Below are 25,371 nucleotides of genomic sequence, written 5' to 3' on the forward strand. Positions count from 1 at the left end.
TACTGCATTTTACCTGCTTAATTTTTTTGAGCATAGATTTTCTACATGTGGGCCTTCAGGACAGCCAGAGTTTTTGTTGTTGTTGTAGTTTTTGTTGTTGTTTTGTTGTTTTTTCATTTGTCTAAGCAAGATAATAAGGAAAATATATAGTAGTAGGAATTTAATTTTTGACTAATCACAAAAAATTCTTGTTATGGTAATTTCTAACCTTACTGGTTTACTCTGATTTTCAGACATAAAAATAAGAAGTGGTAAAACTGTACCTCCTGCATTTTAACTTCACCTTTATAAGTTTTCCTTAAACATCTCTAAATTACAATCTCCACCCTCAAATTGTCTCTCCATTAATTAAAAAACAAGGTACAGACAATGTTTCTTTGTTAACAAAACATTTTACAATCTATTCCCAAATATCAATGGAAACAAAGACAAAAGCCTCCTGGGACTTGGCAGCTAAGGCCACTTGAAAAAAGTCCTTTCTCCATCGCTTCCTAAATGGAGGCCCCTAGGATAATCTTTGCATCGTGGTTTTCTCATCAAAGCCTCATCATAAAGTGAGGAAAATAATATAACTTAGCACACAGGTTAATTAAATAGAGCAAAGGGCTAAACCACTTCATCAACAGGTAAAAAGCTCTGGATTATTGATATTTTGCCAAAGGTGCTCATTTGTTTGTTTGGTTTAGTCAATCAATGTTCAAAACCTCTTATAACACAAGAAACACTGGTTTCGATTTTGTTTTCCTGGTTGTTTTTAGATTAGAAATCTGAAGCATAAAGAATGGTTTGCTTACATATATATGTGCTCCCTCTGCTAAGTCCAAACATTGGGATCCTGAAAGTACTTGAGGGTCACCCCTTGGCTCTGGCTTCGGAAGCATACTCCTAGGGGTCTTCTGCATACTGAATTCCCTTCTGAGGAAAGCCTGGAAAGGTGTGCCGTACTTTTCAGTTGACAGCATGTTATATGAGCTTTATTAAAACTGAAAAGTTGTCACATAAGGGATTATTGTCCCCATTTTACAGATAAGGAAAATGAAGCTCAAAGAGGTTAACTGAGGTGCACAAGGTCACATGAGTATTTCATAGCGAAGTTAGGATTAGAACTCCATTCCGCTGATTTTCAACGGTATGTTCTATCTGCTGGGTGTTGTTGGAAAGCCTGAAAGCTTATCGCAACAGAAAGAAAGTTAATTCAGCTGCAGATTGATTAACCTAAAGGAGAAGCCAATCAATGTTGGTGGAGAGCTGGGAGAAGCACTTTTCTTTCTACAATGATGTTTTTACCGGGACAGCACAAGATCTCCCATCTGGATCAGAATGGAATTCCAAATATCAGAACAAGCTAAATTCTTCTTTCCTTTCTATAGTTGCATCTGTTTATTTACATTTAAATAATACTGTATATGCTCCTAAAATTTCTGGCTGGCAGCATGGAGTAACTCTCTTCGTTATACTGATTTGTGTGGTCATCCTTAGCACCTTTCTGGATTTGTGATTGTGCGTGATGAATCTTATAAATGGTTCAATATTCCCATGATTCAAAATGAAAGTGCTAAGGCAAACACAAAAGCAGCTTTGAATTTCTGTAGGCCAGTTACCATTCAAGAGCCTCCATCTGCAGCAAAACTTCCTCCTTCTAGTGGAATACTGGTTCACACTCAGGAAATGACATTTGAGGCGTGGCCTTACTGACTTGAATGGAGAGCTTGTTTTGCTTAACCATCCCGAGGGAATCAAGATATAGGTAAAACCAGGAGGATGAAATTTTATTATTATTATAGGAATATGAAATACGTATGTTCCTTTTATTTTCTTAATGAATAAATAGTAATAATTTAAAACCATTGATGTATTGCAATTTTGCTTTGTTTTGCTGTGATGCCTTTTTAATATTTCTTATTCAATTTTTCTTTGAGAAGAGAAAGGGCTGAGTGCTCATTTTATATTAATTGGAATATATATGCTAGTTTTAGCAGAAATATATATATTTTCCTTTATTATAATCAATTTTTTCTCATTAAATCTGAAAACTGCACCAAATTACTATTGTATATTTTTAAAGCACTTTACAGTCTGCATTTGCACATTCATTATCTCATTTTATTCTCACAACATCCTGTGAAGTAGAACTTAGGAAAGACATTGTTTGCCATTGCAAACCTATATATGAGAATATAACTTTCTGCTTTGAGGAATATTTTGTTTCGATTTGATTATTACATAGTTTGTTAATGTGAAAATTGGAATATTCTCTTTATTTCTAACATCTCAACTTCAGTTGGCTTCTGAGAAATTTTTATAATATCAAAGTGTAGATAAATTTAAGAGCAATTAGAAAATGAGTAATAATGGTCATTTTATTTAAGAGAAAAATTGGGGCAACTTCCTATTTTTATTAGATGTTTGGAGTATTACTATTGTTTTCATCTGAAAAAATTTTCCGTTATCTTTTCAGGTTATGCATAGTAGGTTCAAGTTCTATTTCACTCGGAAATTACCTATTTTTTTTTTTTTTTTTTTGAGACAGAGTCTCGCTCTCTCGCCCAGGCTGGAGTGCAGTGGCGCGCTCTCCGCTCACTGCAAGCTCCGCCTCCCGGGTTCACGCCATTCTCCTGCCTCAGCCTCTCCGAGTAGCTGGGACTACAGGCGCCCGCCACCACGCCCGGCTAATTTTTTGTATTTTTAGTAGAGACGGGGTTTCACCGTGGTCTCGATCTCCTGACCTCGTGATCCACCCGCCTCGGCCTCCCAAAGTGCTGGGATTACAAGCGTGAGCCACGGCGCCCGGCCGGAAATTACCTATTTAACAGCTGTTGCCTTGCTGTTTTTCACAGTGATTTTAGGGAAATATCATCAGAGAAATGAAATAATTCTGCAGTCTCTAACCTGTTTCTTTAAGATGTGCAACAAGGGCTAGAAGCAAAGAATCTGCAATATTCTTTATAATATCATGGGGTCTTCTGAGGAAATGTGCCAATTTTACGGCGACTCGTAGGGAAAAATTTTGATTTCATGTGGATTCGAGTGAAAAGGTAAATTTCATGGGATTTCTAAAAATGGCTGGATTTCTCAGAATCCATGAAATCTGTGACAGCCATGGAGAAAATGCACTGCTCTTGTCATGGAGTAAATTTCAGTGCAGTTCGGCAAACTTTATTTCTTATATACCTGCTATGACGTACATTATATATTTTGAGTCATTTTTGACCATTTACTCTTTTATAAATGTCTATGAATGCTAAGGGTGGCACTTTCTGTACCTAACAACAAATAGAAAAATGCAGTTGTTTTGTGAGTTGCTTAGAGCATACTTGTGTGATCACTAACACATACGTGACTCATCTGGTGACTTATCTGGAGTCAACGTCAGGATGGTGGTGCTCAGAGTTCTGGTGGGCCTAATCAGGGGACAGAGGGAAGCCTCTCACTCCCATGCCATAGTCTTCAACGAATCATAGAATGTTAGGTTCAAGGAGACCTTAGACAGTGTTGTGGTTCTCCCAAGGTATTCCAAGATTGAAACATCTGCATCAGAGTTCCCTGTGGAACTTGTTAAAAATTTTTTATTATTATTATTATTATTATACTTTAGATTTTAGGGTACATGTGCACAACGTGCAGGTTTGTTACATATGTATCCATGTGCCATGTTGATTTCCTGCACCCATTAACTCGTCATTTAGCATCAGGTATATCTCTTAATGCTGTCCCTCCCCCCTCCCCCAACCCCACAACAGTCCCTGGAGTGTGATGTTCCCCTTCCTGTGTCCATGAGTTCCCATTGTTCAATTCCCACCTATGAGTGAGAACATGCGGTGTTTGGTTTTCTGTCCCTGCGATAGTTTACTGAGAATGATGTTTTCCAGTTTCATCCATGTCCCTACAAAGGACATGAATTCGTCGTTTTTTATGGCTGCATAGTATTCCATGGTGTATATGTGCCACATATTTATGAAGCCAGCATCGTCCTGATACCAAAGCCTGGCAGAGACATAACCAAAAAAGAGAATTTCAGACCAATATCCTTGATGAACATTGATGCAAAAATCCTCAATAAAATACTGGCAAACCGAATCCAGCAGCACATCAAAAAGCTTATCCACCATAATCAAGTGGGCTTCATCCCTGGGATGCAAGGCTGGTTCAACATACGCAAATCAATATATGTAATCCAGCATATAAACAGAACCAAAGACAAAAACCACGTGATTATCTCAATAGATGCAGAAAAGACCTTTGACAAAATTCAACAACCCTTCATGCTAAAAGGAACTTGTTAAAAATTTAAACTCTCTGGCCTCACCTCAGACTAGCTGACACAGATTCTCAGAGAGTAGAACTTGAGAACCTGCCTTTGTAATTCAACTACCTGAATAATTCTGATCCTGATCCACACTTCAGTTTGAGAGCCACTGTTCAAATCCACTTTTATTCCCAATTCAAATTGTCTATGATGTTGTCTGTCATGAATTCTAGATCTCTATTTAATACCCCTCCTCACAGACAGCAGGATTGAGGCCTGCTGAGATGCCATTAGCTGGTCTTGTGGCTGGAACTGGAGCTGGGTCATAGGAAAGGCTTTTGGGGAAGAAAAGATTTCTAAACCAATTCTGGAAGCTTGTGCCCATGGAAGCACTGTGAATATAACAGCTACAAGAGCTGACGGATACAGGTGTGCTGTGTTGGTAATAAACAGTGTTTCCTTGATGCATTTGTTTTTTTCTGAATAGAGTACGATTCTTGACAAATTTCAAAGAAAATCAAAATAAAAATTTTATCTTAATTTTATGTACAATTCGGTATATATTAAAACAGTGGAAAGTGCTTTGTTTTAATAAGTAAAACAGTGTTAGATTCTAATCCAGATCATTAAAGAGGGTTTTCTATACTTGGATGTGCGATAGAACATTAGAAAGCAATGTTAGACACAGGAATAATCTCTTCTTTACTCTGGACTGCAGTAACTGCAAGATCTCCAGCATTCCTGGACCCCTGTACCCTGAATGCTCATAATGCCTTCTTATCATTGTGACAGCAAAAATTTTTCACAATGCTTCCTGGTGTAGTATTTATTGCCCCTTAGAGAACCATTTCACTGATTTTCTTAGTCACATCATATTCATACCTTTCTAAAATGGAAGTATGCACATACGATTCCTCTGCATAAAGTCTTTCCATGTTTCCCCATTTCTTTCAGGGTGAAGTTCAATAACATAGTACTCAAGGATCACATTTTTGGCAAGGCCTCTTGGGCAGTTGTGTCTCTCCTGTACTCTTGTAGCAGTCACCTATGCATATACTATACTGTAATGATTGGTTTTCCATCTCTGAAGTAAGAACTTTGATATTTTTCTATAAAATGCTTATATTTCTCAGCCTGGTCTACAAAATCTTCAAGATATACTCACACATATGTTTCTAGCCTTATTGCTCAGGGTTTTCCACTGACACTCATCATTTCAGCTACGTCTAAAACCTGGCTTACAATTTCAAAAACTCACCTTCTCTACCGTTTCTACTCCTGGGTGTACCTGAAAAACCATTCTCCTCTCATCACCTGTGTAAATCCTGCTCATTCTGTAAGACTCAGTTCAGTTGTTATCAACTTCACTGAGATTCTATTAGGGAACAGGTGTGGTGTCTGGTGCTGAGGTTGGCCTTTGTTTATATGGAGCAAGTAATCCAGTTATAAATCTTCCCTCTCCCCTGAGGTTGGATTAAGAGTTCTTCCTCTTGCCAATCTCTAGCACAGCACTTATCTCACAATATTGCATTATGGGCCGTAAGCTTCTTGAAGAAAGACAATGAACCATCTTTATGTCTGTGTGATCAGCACCTGGCATAGTGCTTGACTCATAGTAGGCACATGAACAGTGGGGTGGAAACCTAGGGAGCTCACCAATTATCACGACAGCCAGTACAATATTTATTAGAAAGTTCTGGAGTGGCAGTCTTGGCAGTACTTGTTTCATATTTTGAATTCTGGTTATTATGTACAATATTTTGAAATAAGACCTCATGTAGTTTTCTGGAGATTTTTCCGTATCTTAATTTCTCAGAGTTTTCCTATAGTTAACAGCCCCAGAGCTCTGACTTGGCACTCCTGATCCCAACTAATTCCTAGGAAGGAGAGGCCAGGGAAAGGGAGGTTAACATTTGTCCAAATCACCTTGTGTTAATCTTGGGTGCAAGTGATGGGGGCCAGCTGTGGGTACCCCTCCACCGCTTGCCAAATTAAACAGCAGAAAGAGAATGTCATTTCTTTGAACTCTATTTCCTAGTTAACTAAAATTCGAAAAGGAAAACAGAATGGCAGGCCTGGATCCTTTGCTATGTATATTTTCTTAATCCGTCATGGAATACTGGTTTTCCAGCTATACAATATCTGATTTTATTTTTCTGTACATAAATAGGCTTTTGATAAATATAAAATAAATGTATAAATTCTGAAAAAATCATCTTCAGATATACAATTTTTATTTCTAAATCACAAGACTACTTTTACAAGCAGAGGCTCTTTTCTAAATGAGACAAACTGAACAATGGAATGTCTTATATTTTATTGTTCTGCTTAGTTGAATGAAATTAAAAAATCGATCTTTATTTAGCATAGTTAATGTCATTGGGAAAAATTATATAGAGCTTTCCATTCTAAATATAGAGGTAACTTTCCAAAAAACAAAAACCACCTTTTGTGAAGAAATGTACCTAATGTACATTTTAAAATACTATCTAAGTCCAGGCACAGTGGCTCACGCCTATAATCCCAGCACTTTTTGAGGCCGAGGCAGGTGGATCACCTGAGGTCGGGAGTTCGAGACCAGCCTGACCAACATGGAGAAACCCTGTCTCTACTAAAAATACAAAATTAGCCAGGCGTGGTGGCACATGCCTGTAATCCCAGCTACTCGGGTGGCTGAGGCAGGAGAATCGCTTGAACCCGGGAGGCGGAAGTTGCAGTGAGCTGAGATCGCCCCATTGCACTCCAGCCTGGACAACAAGAGCGAAACTCCATCTCAAAAAACAAACAACAAACAATAAAATACTATCTAAAACAGTTGCTATTTAAAATATAAAAGCGTAATAAAGCTAAACAAATTGCAAGCTGTAAGATGTTTGGATAATGATTTGAAAATAATCTTATCAAATTCCCTTCCAGTAAACCTTTTTACTTTTGTTCCTGAATTATAAAATCAGAAATTTGAAAAATATGTTACTTTTATAGTATAAAGCAAAAAAGGAAAATACTGACATAGGAGTATCATAGGTATGGGACAAAAATAGCTTCAAAAAAAAAAATCATTTAGCCTAGGTACGTGGCAAATCCTCATTGCCCGCTGGCCTAGACCATAACTCAAAGTCCAGAGGAATTGCCAGCTGGCCCTGGCTTTACTATCTTCTACCTGTGTTTTTACTTGGTAAAGAACCTTTAGCTGTCTGGGCCCCAATTTCATCATCTGTTAAAAGAGGGAATTTTTGTTAACAGGCATGTTGTTATGTAAAAACGAGAAACTATATTGTCTGTAAAAAATATCTGAATAAGCCATAAGATACTATACAACAGTAGAATATTGTAATTATTGTTCATTTCTCATTCTTTCCCAATGTAACTTCTAATCCTTTGCTTTTAGGAAGATAAAGATTGCACAGATACATTTGTTATATAGAAATGCACTAAGCTTTTTAGAAATCTTTCAGAATGCATTACTATTCATCTTGCTAGATTCATTCTTAGGACACTTCCACGATATCATTAACATTTTGGGTGCTTATAGAGTAAGTGATTGTCACAAATGAAACCTTTACATTTCAATAGATAAGCAATGTGAATAAAAAAAAATTCAAAATAGAGAATTTAAAGTGAATTTCCTTAAAATTAGAGCCTAAAGTTATTTTGATGCCTTTGGACATATTTTACATGAAATAAATTCAATAAAAGCTATATGGTTTATTAATATTTAGCTCTATTTCCCTTTCAAAAGGACCATAGTATGATTCTAAGAAAATATTTATTTCATGCAGCTTCAGAGTTGTTGTTGTTCTCCTTCCTTGTATAATTGCATCCATCTTATTTTTTCCTCTTAGAATCAGAGTTTCTATTTTTGCTAGCTTGTGGTGCAGATTTTACTACTAAACACTGGGAATATCAAACTGGGCAATCAAATAAGCTTTCAAGGCTCCCACTCCCTTGAGATATGAGCAGGACGCAGGGCTAAATTTGGGGTTCCAATTCCTACCCCTCAAATGGTGGCAGGCTGAAGCCACACTTAGCCTTCATACAAGATTCATGATAATCCTGGGACTGGCTTGGCTCTGACACTGTATTAGATATGTGAAGATCCAAGCTGCTCTCGACATAACTCAGGGCAGAATAGGGATTGCTTTGTAGGCACCCTGGCTGTTTTAAAGTTTTCTTTTAACCAAGTGACTTTGAAATTTCTCAGTATTTTTTTGTGTGTGAGTGAAAAGAGAGTCAGACAGAGGAGAGCTGACGTTCCCCAGGGGCAAATCGTGTTTTCGGTTCCTCTTTATACCAAAGTTTTTCTTGCATTTTATCTTATGTCTCCTCCTACAAGCTAAAGATTTGAGCAGTTCTTTTCTTACCAAATTTAAGGGATGAACGCTGCAAGGACATGTACCGACCACTGGATCTTAAATGCTTTACTCAAAGTATAGGAGGTAAATGCAGAAGTTTTCATTAATCCCTAACCAGTTATTTGACACCTAGATCTTTTTTATTAGACATTTATGGAGAAGCATTTGGAATCTTTACTTCAAAAACAAATGATAAGGTGTTACTTTAACAGTTGCAGCCTTTATCAAGAGTTAGCCGATTGTACTTTTATGTTTTTGTTTTTGTTTTTATTACGGGAGAAGAAGGCAATAAAGAAGGAAACAGACTTTCATAGCTCAAGACCATTTGGGTACTTTACCACATAACTTAATTGGATCCTTACAAAAGTCCTAGGGAACAGATATTATAAATGGAATTTTAGATGGGCAGAAATAGGATCAGAAAGGTTAGGTGATATATTCAAATCACACAGCTAACACATAGTAGATCCAAAACTTAAAATCAATTTTGTCTGATTCTAAAGTTCATGCTTTTTCCACTGGCTACTAATGTCTCATAGAAAGGAAAGAGATGGAGGTACCTGACCTAGCCAGAGAACAGTGAGATTTATGTTCCAGTTCCCTGGTTTCTGAACAATTCTTCTATGAAATGATGATAACACCACCATATTATACTCCAGGGTTGCCAAATACATGGGACCAATACAAAACAGCATCTCCTTCTCCTGCCTGCTCAGGTCCTTCTGAAACCTCTGCGAACACTTCCTCTCAGGAGAGTTCCACCATGCTTTGCTCTGTGCTAGCATTTTCTTATTGAGACACCTGCCTCCTCACCTCATTTGTCCCATAGTGTTATGAAACAGAGGCAAATAAATGTTTTTAGAGAAAAAGCAAGGGAATAATAATAAGTTAGTTAGGACCCACCTTCTTTTGGATTAAAAATGATGCACGAGGTATTTTTGTGATACAAGTCCATGGTAACTTCTAGTGAAACAAACCTTCCCATGAAGTAGATCAGAGATAAAAAGAATCACATTCTACACATGCCTAAACTCTAATTCTTTTTCTATGCCTGTCTTGAATCAGGTAAATTTTAATCTTTTATTTGCCACTGAAAACAAAGTTAGCTACTCTCTGGGTGGAAGCAAAGGTAGGGACTCCTGTAGGTGAGAGATGTAGTTGGATACTGATTTGGTCAGATTTACTTTACCTTATTTCACAATAGAGGACTGTATTTGGGGCTCCTGACAGGGTTTAAAGAAATGGAGTAAAAACATACTAACCCCCAATTTTTCACTGTAAACTGTTTCTCAGGAATCTTTAGTAAGTTTCCCTTGCCTTTTTACCTTATTTTAAAATCGATGAGGGCACAGGATCAATTTTTCATACAACTTGCAAGTTTTGAGGCTTTTGCTGCATGTCAGACACTGTATTAGGTATTGAGAGCAACAGCAGAAAACAGATTTTGGTTTAAGTAGCTCATATTCGTGTGTGTGTGTGTGTGTGTGCATGCGTGCACACACATGTGGTGAGGGAGTGTTTATGTATGTGTGGCAGGAGGGACACAGATAATAAACAGATACATATAAAATATATAAGGTGGCAAAAATAAATCCCCATGATAATGAGTGCTATAAAAAATAAATCCAGAAGGAGCTAGAAATTGGCTGGGGTTGGGGTGTGTAGTTTCTCTTTTATATTGAATAGTAAAAGAAGCAACCTCTGATAGGTTATTCTTTGAGAAGAAACATGTTTCTGACATTTTTCAGAAACAGCAAGCAGGTCAGTGTGACTTGAAAAGAGGAATGAGGTGACTGGTAGGGCAAGCAACAAAAGGTTAGACTGTACAGGACCTTTTAGGCCATAGCAAAGACATTGTATTCTACTTTGAATGAAATGAGAAGCATTAGTGGGTTTTGAGCAAAGGCTCACTCCAGCTGCTGTGTTCAGAAAGAATAGAGGAAGGAGCAATCATGGAACTTAGTTATCTTTATTAACTGCCTCTGGACATACTTAGAGGGTTGTAGAGGGGATTGGGTGGAATAATACATACAAAGAGTTATTGCATGAGTTAATACATCCTAAGATCCTAGAACATGAAAATGCTCAGTGTCTTCGTTTGGGAACCAGCATAATTAAGTGGTTTAGAGATGGTCTTGGGCATTTCCCGGTCTAGATTCAATCCTTGCTCCATTTCTTACTTGTTTGATTTTCTAAAATTTACCTAACTCCTTCATTCCTTGAATTTCTCATCTGTAAATGTGAATAATATAGTGGCTCCAGGATCATTGTGAGGATTAAAATTAGTCTATGTCTATAAAATATCTATGGCATCACTGTGCACACAGTAAACATTCAATAAATGTTATTAATGTGACTATATAGCTTTTACGTTTTACAAAGTGGTTTCAGATTTTCCATCTCAAAAGCTCCTTATGAAGTAAATCACATAAATACTTCTATTTCTGTTTTGTAGAAAAGGGGATTGAGGTTCAGAGAAGTGAAATGACTTGCTCAAGATCACTTAGCCAGAAAGCAGTGGAGTGGAGTCGAGCCCAGATCTTCCGAGTATTCTTTTCATTATATTCGGCTGCATTTGAATGTTTACATATGTGTTAGAAGAACTCCAGGTCAAACCTCTGAACACTAAATTGATGATTCTTTTTCTTTTATCATAGGTCTTAATAAAATATTTTTATAATGAATGAATGTATGCATTAATAAAAGAAAGAAATGAAATGAGAAAGGAGAATCCTTTATAAAGAGGACAAGTTTAGGTTGCTAGAACGTGCAGCGTGGATTTAGGAGACTGGATACCAATCAGTTGTTGACACATTGTATAATTCTGAGAAAATTGCCTAACATCTTGAGTCTTTGGTTTCTTCATCTGCTAAATGAAATCTCAGTATATTCTCATATCTGCTGGCTAGATTTGTGAAAATATATGCCAAGATAAAGATGGAAACACTTAGGAAAAAATGCTCCATATACCACATGTGTTGCTACTATTAAACTTCTCTAAGAAAATTCAGATCTAGACACCTCTAAAATACCTTCTGGGGTTGGTTAGTAAGCATTTGCTCAAAAACTTGAATTTTTGCACTTTTTTTGGTGGGGGAGGGAGAGTATGGATTAAAAACTTTTTTCTAGTGGCTTAAATTCATGGTAATTTTCCTAACTACCTTAGAAAAAGTTGTCCAATCTCACCTTCTTCTTGATTTTCATGGTAAAAGTGATTGCCTGGTGACTTAGTCCTTTCAGGATGCTATAGCAAGATACCATAGACTGGATAGCTTATAAACAACAGAGATATATTTTTCACAGTTCTGGAGGTGGGGAAGTCCAAGTTGGAGCTGCCAGCAGATTTGGTGTCTGGTGAGGACTCTCTTCTGGCTTCATAGACAGCACCCTGCTATGTCATCATGTGGTAGAAAGGGAAAGAGTTTCCTTGGGATCTCCTATAGAGTCAGTAATCCCATTCACGAGGACTCTGCTCTCATGACCTGAACATCTTCCAAAGGCCCCACATCCAAGTATCTTCACACTGGAACTGTTTCTACATATGAATGTAGGGGGATACAAATATTGAGACCTTAGCACCAGCAGGCTCTCTTTCCTAACCATCAGCGGCCACCCTTATTGGGAACAGTTAACACAACTTTATTGATTTTGATAAACATTTATTGAATATCTATTACGTACCAATCATTCTACTAGGGGAGGCCAAAATGATAAGACATCATTTCTGACTTTATGGAGTTCAGAATTGAATAAGAAACGCAGTCTCACAAACCATATAGAGATAGCATGTGATGTAAACTCTAACGGACACTTTTACAAAATGCTTTGGGCATGTAGTCCAAAATATGCTTAGCCATGACTGGTGTTGGATGGAGAAGACTGGATCGAGAAGGTGCACCACAAATGATGTTCAAACTAAATCTTGAAGTAGAGGCTGAGGCCTAAATGAGTGCTGGGGACTTCAAAGAAGCAGAGTCTGTGAGTTTGTTCTTTTTATTTTTTAAAAATATTAATTAATTTATTTATTTTGACACAGAGAGAAGTTTTTTAGAGGGATGGGATATAGTTGTTACTATAGGAGGAGGTTCTTTGGGAGGTATTTTAAAACATTTACAGGTTCAAGGAAAAATGAGGTTGACATTTTAGAAGAAAATTAGCAAAGCAATATCTTGTGGATGCAGGAGGGTTGAATTAGTTTGAGGGGAGAGACTTTTTTTTGTGATACTACCAACCTGTGGATGCACTGATGTGACACAAGCACCCAGTGTGGTAAGGCTATTTTCTGAATTTCTATACCTTTAATTTTTGGGGACAGCATAATGTAGGGGCATACATCTTCATAGAGAATCATAAGTGTTGGTTTGACCCTGAACGATGAGACATTTGAGTGTCAAAATATTTTATAACAGTAGTAGGCAAAATTATGGTAAAACTGTGGCTTGTGTGGGTTGCTTTTAAAATTTCTACTCTACCCTGAGCGAACAAGACCTAGTCAGGTGATTGAAGAAAGGTCACAGGCTTTATGGGACTGAGCAGTTTAGATAAGCAGTCAGTATTATCTGATATTTATCAAGACTGAACCTGAACTCCAAACCTGGAGCTTTGCCCACCGGCACATCCTATCTGGCTTATGCTTTTTCCTATAGGCAACTAAGTCAGGATCAGATGGGTGGCAGATACCAGGCCATATGCATATTTATAATATTGCAAACTTGCCATCAAGCTGACTAAGCCAAATTAAGCATATAAGAAATGAAAAGTTTAGATGGAAGCTGATGTTTTTAGGATTCCAGGATGTGGCTCTGCCAGATCAGTGTGTTAACTTAATGAACGAGAGCAGCTCGCATTTCAGGAAGGAAAGGAGCCATGTCGTCCTGATGAATCAATCCCTGTAAGGAGGTTCTGTGCCTTTTAGAGTATCCCCTCTCCCACCTCTGACCCACTACCCTCCCCACCGAGTCCCCCTCATTCCCACCTCTCACAGCCATAAACAAAACAAAAAGCAAATGAAAACAAACAAAACCCTCATCTGACTCATTGTAAAAATACACTCAGGATTTGGATATTGCCCGTCTGATATCAGTAGCCTTTTCTGCAGACCATAGTAATTACACTCTGCAAATACATTGCTTCTGAATTCCCTTTAATGCAGTCTTTTGTTTCTTTCTGCTCATGTTCTCTTTTGCTTTTGAGCCATTTCCTGTCTCTCCTTTCTCAATAGTCATCAGAGTTTTAGACACCTCAATAATTATCTCTTCTAATCTCTTCCTTTCTAAGGAAAAAAAACCTATTTTTCTATGCTTTTTTCACAGTTATAAACATTGATAACATTTATCATTTTGTTGTCATTTCTGTACCTTTCAACTCTTTGATATTTTTCCTGTAATAAGATGCTTGAAACTTTACACAGTATTTCAATGGCCTATCATACTGTGATTAGTGTACTTTGCTAATTTTTGTCATACCCCCAGTTTTATGTAACCTTGTGTTTTGAATGTTGTAGATGACACAAAAGCAATAGTTTTGAATTTGTGCTTCCTTTGGGCTCTTGACCTCTCTGTTGGTCCATATATGCTTAACAGTTTGTGAGCATTTTAGGTTTACTCTCTGTTGCTATTACATATATTTACTTCTCTATCTATATTACCATGTTGGTAGCTTGGAATCATACCTAAAGCACCCCATATTCTCATTTTTAGAATGAGAGTTTGATCAGTCACTTGTCCCAGGCTAAGTGAAAAGCGTATGCCATATATATTCCATTTGTTGCTTTCTTGCATAGCCATCTCTCTAAGAGCTCAGGCAGAAAATGAAAGAATTCCCTTGTCAAAGTATGAGGAGAAAGGGGAAATGTCAAAGCTCTTCCAAAGAATATATGGTTGGAGCCCATTATATCAAGAGTTTTCAAAGGGAAATGCTGTCTCTTTTAATCTGTCCCCCTTTACCCAGTAAGCTTAGAGCTCCTGTCTATTCTTGTTTCTTCACCCTCAATTTATTAACACTGAAGTCAACACCAAGCTGCATAACTAGATGGGGGAAAATCTCTAACTATGCCAGATTACCATCTACCATCTATTACCATCTGGCATAGGTAGGGGTCTCTGATTTATTTTATTCCCATGTCCCACTAAACTTACTGCATACTGAGAGACTTTGGCTTGGCAAAAGACTAAGAAATCGCCCTGGCCTGTTCTAGAACCCCCATATTTTCATTGCTGGGATACAGCAGTTAAGTCCCCAAACAGATTTACTTCCTGTTAAAAGTATTAATAACGTTGTACTTCCCTTTCTTTCTGGGAAAGGAAGCTTTATGTGGGGCTTTCCACTTGCACATTTGGTAACACCAAGCTCCTTGGGAGACAGTAACATTTTGCCTTTGTCTCATTTGAGTGAGACAGGGAAGGAAAGAGGTCCAACAAAGGAATATTCTGGGAAGAAAGTCTATTCCCTAATAGTTCCAGTTTATATATAGAACCCCAAGAACCTCATGAATTTTAAAAGGAATTTAATTTGGAAGTATGTACATATTTTATCTTCCAAAGATATGGTGGTGTCTTTATGCAAAAACCCAAATAAAAGGATACTTTTAGGGCAGTAACTGTAGTGATTTACTCAAATTGTATCTTTTCCATTGCAGAGGAAGCCTTCCAACAGAAAGGGTCTAATTGGCTAAAGGAAGACTCTGGGGGAGGCAGCAATCTGTCCATTTAGCTTGGGGGACAGTAGAGGGTTGGTAGTGTGAACTTGCAAGGTAGAGAAAGATTGAAGTAGTTGAGGGACATTTTCCACTACTGCACAGAGAAATTTTGAGAAGCCCATTGTAGTGGGAAGAGGAGATACTTTCTAACTTATTTAGACCCATAGGAGAAGTGGGGACAGAAGAGGAGGTGACATGTACTGCACTGCAGTTTGTCAAGAACACCAAGATACTGCATCTGGAGAAGGGTTCCCTAATAGCAGAGTCCTCACTGTGGTCCACTCTGTGCCCATGTGTGCTGAGAGGGAGGAGGAGATGGTGGCTAAGGTAATAGCAGGTGCATCTGTGAAAGTGAACCTCAAAGGAGCTTCATTCTTGTTTTTACCCATTAGTTTTCCCTTTACTGGTGCTCGGATAAGTATTATTACTTATATAGTTAGGAAGAGAAACTTAATCTTATACAGGTCAATTTAATAAACACTTATTTGGCCACTCTTTTTATCAAAACTTTGTTAGATGCTGGAAATACAGAGGAGCAGCACACAGTTCCTGCCTTCAAGTTGTGTTTTGGAATGTTTTGCTGATGTGAGGAGATAATTTTTTTTTTCATGAGGTGATGTGTAAACCCTCACACAAATGGTCTCTCACTAATTAAAATGACAAGTTTATACAAGATGCTGGTGAGGTACTATGTGTTCTATTTTCTGTCCAAACATCACAGATGGTGACTGTGTGTAATAGAATATATTCAACCTGGTCAGACCCTAAGAAAAACTTGACACCATAAGGCATGTATACTCTGTTTCCTGAACTGGTTGTCTCCTTAAGGAATGTATAACTGCATACCACTGTCATAACAAGAATAAAGGATAAGGCTGTTTAACTTAGGTCTTTCAAATGACTTATTTGTACCCGGAAAGCATTCAGGTTCAAAGGATATAGAGACAAAACAATTAGAATTATGGCAGCACGAACAGAGACAGTGTCAAATTTGTGACAGCAATTGATAGAAATATAACAGCGGTACAGCTAAGGTGAAAATCTTGCTTTAAATCATACTGAAATGTCTGTGATTCTTCCAACTACTGTTCCCCATTTCTACCACAATGAAGTACTTTTTTTTCAGTTCTTCTTTTCCATGAAGAGAAAAGAACAGACCCAAGGACATAGAACCCTGTATCGGAGCCAAGGTTAGAGCTGAGATATTTTTGGCTCCTAATTCTCTGCTGAGTCCATTAGACTATGTCTCCTCTTCTTTCTATTATTTGATTTTCTGTTCTGAGTGTTTACATACTCAAAGTGATAAAATACATTTTTGTTGTTATGTTACTAATGCAGTAGAGGTATTTTTTCAATTTTGCCGAACTGCAACACACTAAACATGGCAAATAACTGCTTTCAACAAAATGTTTTCAAGGCATGCCTTGAAATGGGAGTTAAAAATAGGAATGCAGATGCTAATAACAGTATTGATAAAAGAAACTCTGGCTTCAAAAGTGAGAAATTCAATTAGAAAAAACGAAGGTGACAGTATTTGAGGAAAATACTCCACAATGTCTGAGAGTACTAATGGAAACCTTAATTCCATGGCATTATCACAAATTAGATAGAGTGTTTCTCAATGTAGTTACTTGCAGGTCAGCTAAGATAATAGTGGGAGTGTTTCTGGGACTGGCCATCCTCCTTACTGTTGACCCTGAAGGTGATATGCCAAAATTTAGATTACTTTGATATCTGTAAATAATGAAAAAAGAACTACTAAGTCAATGACCCACTGGACCCAGCCTAAGTAGCTTCTTAATGTTCAGACACACATGCCAGTCATAAACTTTGTCTGCCTCTCAAAGAAGTTAATGCTTCACTGACCATGTATATTAAGATTATATAATTTACAAATGCTTACAGACTTAGACAAAAACATCATTATGTGAAAGTACTTTACATTTTATATGATCTTACCCAAAGGAGCTCAAGAAACTTATCAGACTGCCTGTCATTAATTTTCACAGCATCTCTGTGAGGGAGGGAGCAAAAAGCATTCCGTTCATTGTTACTATCAATATTTTTAGATGATGTTCTCTTAAGATACTTTATAAAACTAAGAAAGCTGTTGTGTCTGTCCGCAGGATGTTTACAACCTAAGAAAGCCTGATAAGTTCCACCTCACAGATGTCGAAAACATTTTTAGACATGAAAAATCAGATGCTCTTCAGAGCGAAAGATTCTCTCATCTGCCTCCTTAACACATTCCAGTTAATAACTGGAATCTTAATGTTTTATGTTTTGATATAAAGCTATTCACTCTGGATCTTTTATCAGTGGACCTGGAGATCAGTCCATCACTATACTTTGTAAAAGAGACCTGAATGTTTATCTCTAAAGACTGAGTGAGCAGGAAATGTGCGTATCAGGTAGGAGTTTTGTAGAGTCTGGACAATTTCCCAGAGTTGGAATGGGGATGTCAAGGTAAAACTAGCCTTTCGAATACCTACGAAAATTTGGAATTATATACTACATATAAATAATATATATGTAGATAGTTGATTGAGGACTAGCTTTTAAGCCAGGCTTTTCAAAAGTATATTATGTAACACTAGTTGTGTAAGATATTCTTGAAAAAAAGGTCAATAAATATGGTCAACTCTTCATTATTATTCGTTTTTAGATATTAACCATATTTAATAGTATATTAAAGGCTCTGATAAGCATTGAAGTAAAGAAACATGCTTAACTTTGTAAAAACTGCCCAAACTTATTTTAACGCTAAATCCTTTTTCAGGTAACACCCATAAGAAACAAGCATTGGGAAAATAACTTTAACTCACTTCATCTGGGTATTTAACATGGTTGGGTACATTCCCTCTTCACTAAGAGAGATCAGTAAGCCATGGTACTTTAACTCAACAAGATCACAATCTAGAAGAGCGATTGTGTATGGTGTTTATAACATTAAGAAGTTTAAAAGGCTGAATAAAATTGGGAATGCTAATTTCCAAATGACCAAGATAGAGAAAAATGTGCCTTAGGAGTTAGGAGAAAAATGTAGTATAGGGAGTAGAGTAGGAGTTTATAGAATGTTGAGTACTCGGGGTTTGCAGAAAGATTCAAAGCAGTCAGGGTATGTGAGGTGCAGGTGAGGTAAAGTGGGAAAGGGGAGGCAGAGCCTGGTATTCCATCTTAAAAGCATGAGCAAAGAATGTCTGATGAACTGTATGAAGGGTTAGTAATGATGGGTTAATGAATATAGACTTTATTCCTCAATCTTCTAACTTAAATGTATTAGTAGATCTTCAAACTTCACCTCATAGATTCCCCTGTGGCTGTTGCCACCACAATTGCTGAAGCTTATGCCTCTGCTCATGTCTTATCAGATTCCTCACATTTCTTTCTAGGCTCATCCACTAGATTTTCAAGGGTGGGGCAGGAATACAATTGTATATTATACCTACATACATGAAATAACAAACTAGGAAAACAAACTGTTAAATATAATATGTTGCATTCTCCAACATCGACAAACATGTCCTCATAGTAACCTGCAAGTCTAGGTTCAAATTTAGAATTCTAATGGTAAGTAGGATTCTAAAAATAACTCCTGTTGTTGGCTGAATAGTGTTGTTACAGTCTCTAGTTAAGCACTTTTGTAACCTCAAACACAGCAAGAGTTCTCAACTGATTTTAAGTTAAGAAATTTTATTGTAAAAAAAAAATAAGATTTTTTCCTTTCAATCAGAGGAATAATATGCTAAAAATGGAATTTAATTCTTTTAAATTTGAAGATATTAATAAGTTGGATTTGAGGTGCAGGAGATTGAAGGAGGAATTACCTGATAGGAATGCATTGCAGTAATCTGAATACAAGGTGAGGAGTACTCAAATATTGGTATTATCAATGGAAATGTGTTTTTAAGATACCAATAAAACTATTTTCATACAGTTGAGTTTGAAATTGCAATATCATTTCTAAGTAGAGATATTTTGTATGCAGTTAATGATATGAAACAAAGATTCAAGAAAAGATCCACATAGAAACAAAGAGGCGCTTAGTCATAATTAGTATTATGGGATATCTGAAATTGTAAGAAAATAAGATTTTTTTTAGGGGGGAATGCAGAGGAATGAGAATAAAATCGCACAGGATTATGACAGATCAGGCACAGAACAAAGAAAATCTAGAGACAAAGAAAGCCAGAGAAAGAAAAGTGCACAGAATGAAAAGCTTTTCCAGAAGGTCCCTGCGGAGATAGAAAGGAAGGGTGAGGCTCTAAGTACAATCAGGTGAATATGAACATGGAACGTCCTCTCTTTCATTCCACAATCTGCTTCTCTCTTGCATTTTTCATCTTGGAACCAACTTCTTGTTCTCTCTCTGGTGTTCTGATGTGGGTTAATAACCTTGTTTGGTTTTCTTGGTCTCTGAGCTGGTTCCTATTTGCTGACTTTGCTCCCATATAGGGAGATTAGACTCACTGTTTCTGATCTTATCTTTACCTTCAGCTTGACTCCATTAGAGCAGATTGAATTGGAGGGTTTGAGACCCTGGCCATGCTGGGCGATCTTCAAGGTTAAATGAAACAACAAGGAGAATATAGATTAGGAAAAGGAGTAGAGATTAGGTGGCTATCGGTGGCCTTGAAGAGACCATCTCTTATCAGAAAAGTTAAAAGAATATTAATTGATGAATCAATAATCTAACCTTTGTCTCATCACTTTGTATTATTGATTTTTCTAGGGAGTTTGAAGAGTGCCTAATATGAAAATTTATTTGGTACTCATTATTTGGAGGAAGAAGGTAGCACCAGAGTTCAGAGAGTTTTGTTATCACATTTCCTATTTGTCAGAATGTCAGAAATAAACCTGATTTCATTCATCAGGACAGGAAATAAACAGCACATTAACACTTGGCTGAAGATGCTGCATAAACTATGAGGATTCCTCTAGTCAGGATCTCAAGCATATGCAATGCACAGTCATCCATCCCACACATATTTACTGAGTTCTTAGTCTATGCTGGGGACTATTCTATGTGCTGAGATTTGAGTGGTAACAAGAATATAAAATCCTTGCTGTCAAGAAATGTATGCTTTATGGATGTGAAGTAGACAAAATTAAACATAAACACAAGTAAAATGCTTGTAAATACAAAAGTCACCTATAATGTAATTTTTTTTTTTTTTTTTTTTTTTTTTTTTTTTTTTAGATAGAGTCTGTCACCGAGGCTGGAGGGCAGTGGTGTAATCTTGGCTCACTGCAACCTCTTCCTCCCAGGTTCAAGCAATCCTCCCTCTCAACCTTCTAAGTAGCTGGGATTACAGGCACCCACCACCACGCCTAGCAAGTTTTTGTATTTTTAATAGAGATGGGGTTTCACCATGTTGGCCAGGCTGGTCTTGAACTCCTGACCTCAGGTGATCTCCCTCCTTGGCCTTCCAAAGTGCTGGGATTACAGGCGTGAGCCACTGTGCCCAGCTCTATATCGTAATTTCAATGCAATTTGCTTTCTCATGTGTTCTCCAAATTTATTCTAATAATATCATTTTCTAATCTTCACTACACCAAAACTTTTTCATGAATTTTGAACCTAGGCTGATAGTTAGATCTTTCTTAGATATTATTTATTTGCTTCCTAATGACTACTGTATATCTTTAATCTCCATTATAGTCTTTGATTTTTCCAGTAACCAAATCGAGACCTGGAATCACTATAGAGTTCTTTCTTGGCAAGAAAATCTGCTGGTCTCTGTACCTTGTCATTTTACCTCTTCGATATATTTAGAACCCTCCTTGTCTACGCCAATTCCATGGCTACTTAACTAAATAGTATTTATTGCTTTGGGTGATTTAAATAGTCTACTAACAGGTCTCTGCCTCATAATTTGAGTGAACCTCTCCAATTTATCCCTTACCCAGAATGACCTTAAAACACAAATATGATCATGTCATGCCTTCATTTAATATCTTTCAAAGACTTCTCATTAGTCAAGAATAAGTCATAAACACCCTAGCTTTGTTATCACACCTTTTTGTCACCTGCCCTCTGTTCTACTCAATAGCCTCAATTCTACCATTTTTCCTCCCATCACCTCTCATCCAGCTATGCTAGCGACCATAAGAATTTAGAAAGGGCACAGACTTTGGGGTTCCTTCAGACTTGGCTTCAAGTCAGGCTCTGACATGTCATAACTATAATGGATTTCTGAAACCTTACCTGGCCTTCATTTTGTCTTCTTACTTTGTTAGATTGTTAGGAGGTTCAATGTATGTTTATTTAATAGTTACGTACTTTGTGCATTAGGTGTCTAACACACAGTAAATGCTATAAACTATAGCTATAATTGTAATTACTCACCCTCTGTCTAGAATACTCTTTCTCCAATGTTTACCTAGGTGTTCATAAATCAGGCTTTAATTCTTTCTTCAAACTTTAACATATACATAACCTTCTCTGAGATACTTTCCTTAAGTTTACAAGGATGAAGTTCTGAAGATTGTTAGAACTGGGTTCCATCTTAGTTCTGCTATATTCTATTTGTATAATTATTGACAAGTAACATTTTGCAGGTCCTCAGTTTTCTCATTTGTTCAACGAGGATAAAAAAAAAATCCTATCTTGTGAGTTTCTTATTAAACTATTCTTTTAAAGGACAAATAAGTCTACCCCTTCTTTCCCAACACATAAATATTCTCTTATTTCTACCTTTTCTCTCCATGTTATTGGTGTTCTTAATATTTCCAATATTAATGGAAAGGCACTGATCTTATTTTCCCAAATTATAGGTTTATTATGAAGCCCTTTAATCTTTCTTTGAAAGGCTTTGCCAGGAGACTGAATCATTTGATTTTTTTTTCTATAGTCCTTTTAGAAACAGGAAGGCCTTTATTTGTAAGTTTGATAGAATCCAGGCATGAGCCAATGTAAACTTATTTGTTTACATGTATCAGATATGAATGCATGATGTCGCATAACACTTGCACCACTAGAGCCCACCACCTGTGGAAACGTCCCTGTATAGCAGACAGAATCAATGAATGCAGAATATTTGGTTTGTATTGGGTATCAGCAAGTGGAGTACAAGTCCTATTTGGGGTAAAAAACATGTTCTCTTGAAAAAAAGATAAATTATTTTTTGGGGTAAAAGAGTTTCTTTAAGGGCACACTGGCCAGTACTGGAAAAGACACATGGTCATGAGCATAATAAATTTTAAATAGGTACCTTTACAAAATTACTACATGGTTATTTCTGTAAACATGCACAAAATATTCATTCACCATTACCTTTTAAATACTAAAGTAATAAGGTTAAATTCTCAATTTGTAGTATTTATACATTTCATTTTTGTTTTTATTATCCTCTTCAATATTGCAAATATACACCACTGCAAAACTATCCTCATGAAACTCCAAAATCTCTGTACAACTATGTTATTTAAATAATACTATTTGAATGATCATATCAGAAGATGAACAGAATTGATAGCAATGTCTTGCAAGACTTGTAATAATAGGATAGGAGTGCTTACATTTCCTGGTGTAGACATTTTTTATAACACTTAACAAATGGTCACTAAATGAAATCTACAGTAGGCAACCCACAGTCTCATTTCCATCTGTCTCTCTCTTTCTAAACATAATTGCCTTCAATCAGCTCTTGCTCTATGGGTTTTTTAAATTGTGTAGAAGTGCTTCCTTGATGAATACAATATGGAATATCTCAGCTTTATCCCCAGAGATTGAGGCATATCTGTAAAAACCTTGAAAGTTTGTAGGTGTTATGCTAGCAACTGATTGCTGGAAAGTTACTGTTTACCGTATAGCCCTATAAAAGGTTTAGCTTTCTCTCGAAATCTTTGCAAGCTATTTGGACCATGCTGAATGATTTCTTGAATGAATTGACTCATCTTTTGCTGTTCACACACATATTCCTGAAAGGGATGAATCACCAAGAAGAGTGAACCTTGAGCGCACAGACTGAAGCTTGGCCAAAGTAAATACCAACCCAAATAAATCAGCGTTTTCTTCAGCCGGGTCGCCCATGGGCAAAGGTAGAATGGGCTACGCATACACAGACCTCAAAGTTTCACTGAACAGAGTAGAGGGAAGTTCCAGGGATGGGGAGATCCTGACACAGCCAATCAAATCATTCTGGATTGGAAAGGCTCAAAGAAGCTAGGAGACAGAAAATGCCATAAAAATGCATCAAGTTAATTTCACGCTTTTCCACCTTCAACTTTAGCACAAATTAAATTTAATGCTCCTCAGCCTTGAGTGGTCTGCATGCAAAATGGTACCACGTGGTTGAGGCTGACGGAGATAAAAAGAGTTTAGTGTTATTTACAAAATAGTATGAAAATATTTGTTTTATGATCATGAGTTGCTTTACAGTAATTAAAGTATCCCCTCCTTTTCTTCTTAAAGGTACTGAAACTCTTGTAGCTTACGCACGTTAAAATTAAACTGTTCACTGTTCCGCAATATTAGATACCAAGTTAAGGTGTTTCAATTTCCACAAAAATGAGTGGTTTCATTCATTGGATGATCTCTAAAACATCTTCTTGTACTAATGATTTAGAACGTAAATAGGGCCCATCTTTTTCTCAACATAAATGTTAGAATAAAACTCCACAGGACAAAGAGACATGATGTGTGTATGGTCTATATGTCTGGGAAACAAACACATTTCTAATATTCAGTAGAATTGCTGACACCAGCTTTCTAACCAAGATGAAACAAATCAAGCTAACCCTGCTGACACATGACAACCCTAAGCAGTAGCTAAGGATTAGAGACTTTGACCTGTAAATATTTGTGAGAAAATAATACAAAATTTATCTTGCCTTTCTTCTCTTATTTTCTTGGTCTGGAATATAATATCAACTTACCAGGAACCCTGAAGAATTTTTGGGCTTAACAGAAAAGTCTGCCTTCTTCCAGATCTGTTCCTTCAGGAATAACGAGATGTTACAAACCCACACGAACTGGGTATTTGTTGGAAGAGCTAGGGAGAGGATCTAGGGACAAGGAAGAAAACTGAAAAAGTAGTCAAAAGTTATGTTTTGAGTCATTTTTCACCACAATTAACATATTCTTCCTGCTCCTTATCAGTCCTAGGACATTTTTCCTCTGTTTTATTTTATAGTATGGTTACCTTTCAGGGCCTAGAGTTGGAAGTTTCTGCTCAATAACTCTTTTTTTTTTTTTTTTATTATTATACTTTAGGTTTTAAGGTACATGTGCACAATGTGCAGGTTTGTTACATATGTATCCATGTGCCATGTTGATTTCCTGCACCCATTAACTCATCATTTAGCATTAGGTATATCTCCTAATGCTGTCCCTCCCCCCTCCCCCCACCCACAACAGTCCCTGGAGTGTGATGTTCCCCTTCCTGTGTCCATGAGTTCTCATTGTTCAATTCCCACCTATGAGTGAGAACATGCGGTGTTTGGTTTTTTGTCCTTGCGATAGTTTACTGAGAATGATGTTTTCCAGTTTCATCCATGTCCCTACAAAGGACACGAGCTCGTCATTTTTGAGAGAAGCTTTTCCCAGCAACTCCTGTGTAACCCACTGGTCTTGTGAGTGAACGTGGAAGTGAGAAAGTTGTCTTTTGCTGGTTATCATTGGGTTGGACCTACTTTGCTATAATGTTTCTTTTTGATGGGGGCAAAAGAGGTGGTAAAAGTCTTTTAAACTTTTTATTTTTTTCACAAGGTAAAAGAAATGTAAAGGCTTTGGGGATGTAAATGGGGACATTGGGTTGCCATGGTCATCCTTTTTCTTTTCATTACAATGACACTCATAAGAGAGTCTAGTGCAGTCTACCTACTCACCAAAGAAGGCAGAAAAAGAATAAAAGTATGTTTTATGCAAGCTAAACTAAAACTTTCCCAAATGATGCCTAAATATGCCTTGATAATTTTTGTTCACCACTGCATTTCTATAAAGTATAACATGAATCTAAAAGACTTCAATTTTCCAGTGGAAATTATAGTGAACACATATGTTCTTGTCTTGGGCAATCTTATGGAAATCTTTTTCTTCTAATTCAAGCAATATGTCCTTGAGAAATATTACT

General features: G+C 37.0%; 1 long non-coding RNA gene across 1 annotated transcript in view; it reads right to left on the reverse strand.

The window, feature by feature from the left end:
- The window catches only part of LOC134731625 (uncharacterized), a 136,359-nt gene extending 111,773 nt beyond the window's left edge, over positions 1 to 24,586 (reverse strand). The window contains exon 1 of the long non-coding RNA XR_010114057.1: positions 24,176 to 24,586. This is a non-coding gene — a long non-coding RNA (uncharacterized lncRNA). The remainder of the gene's footprint in view (positions 1 to 24,175) is intronic.
- Positions 24,587 to 25,371: the final 785 nt, after the last annotated feature.

Source organism: Symphalangus syndactylus, chromosome 10, assembly GCF_028878055.3.
Source record: "Symphalangus syndactylus isolate Jambi chromosome 10, NHGRI_mSymSyn1-v2.1_pri, whole genome shotgun sequence".
Taxonomy (NCBI): Eukaryota; Metazoa; Chordata; class Mammalia; order Primates; family Hylobatidae; genus Symphalangus; species Symphalangus syndactylus.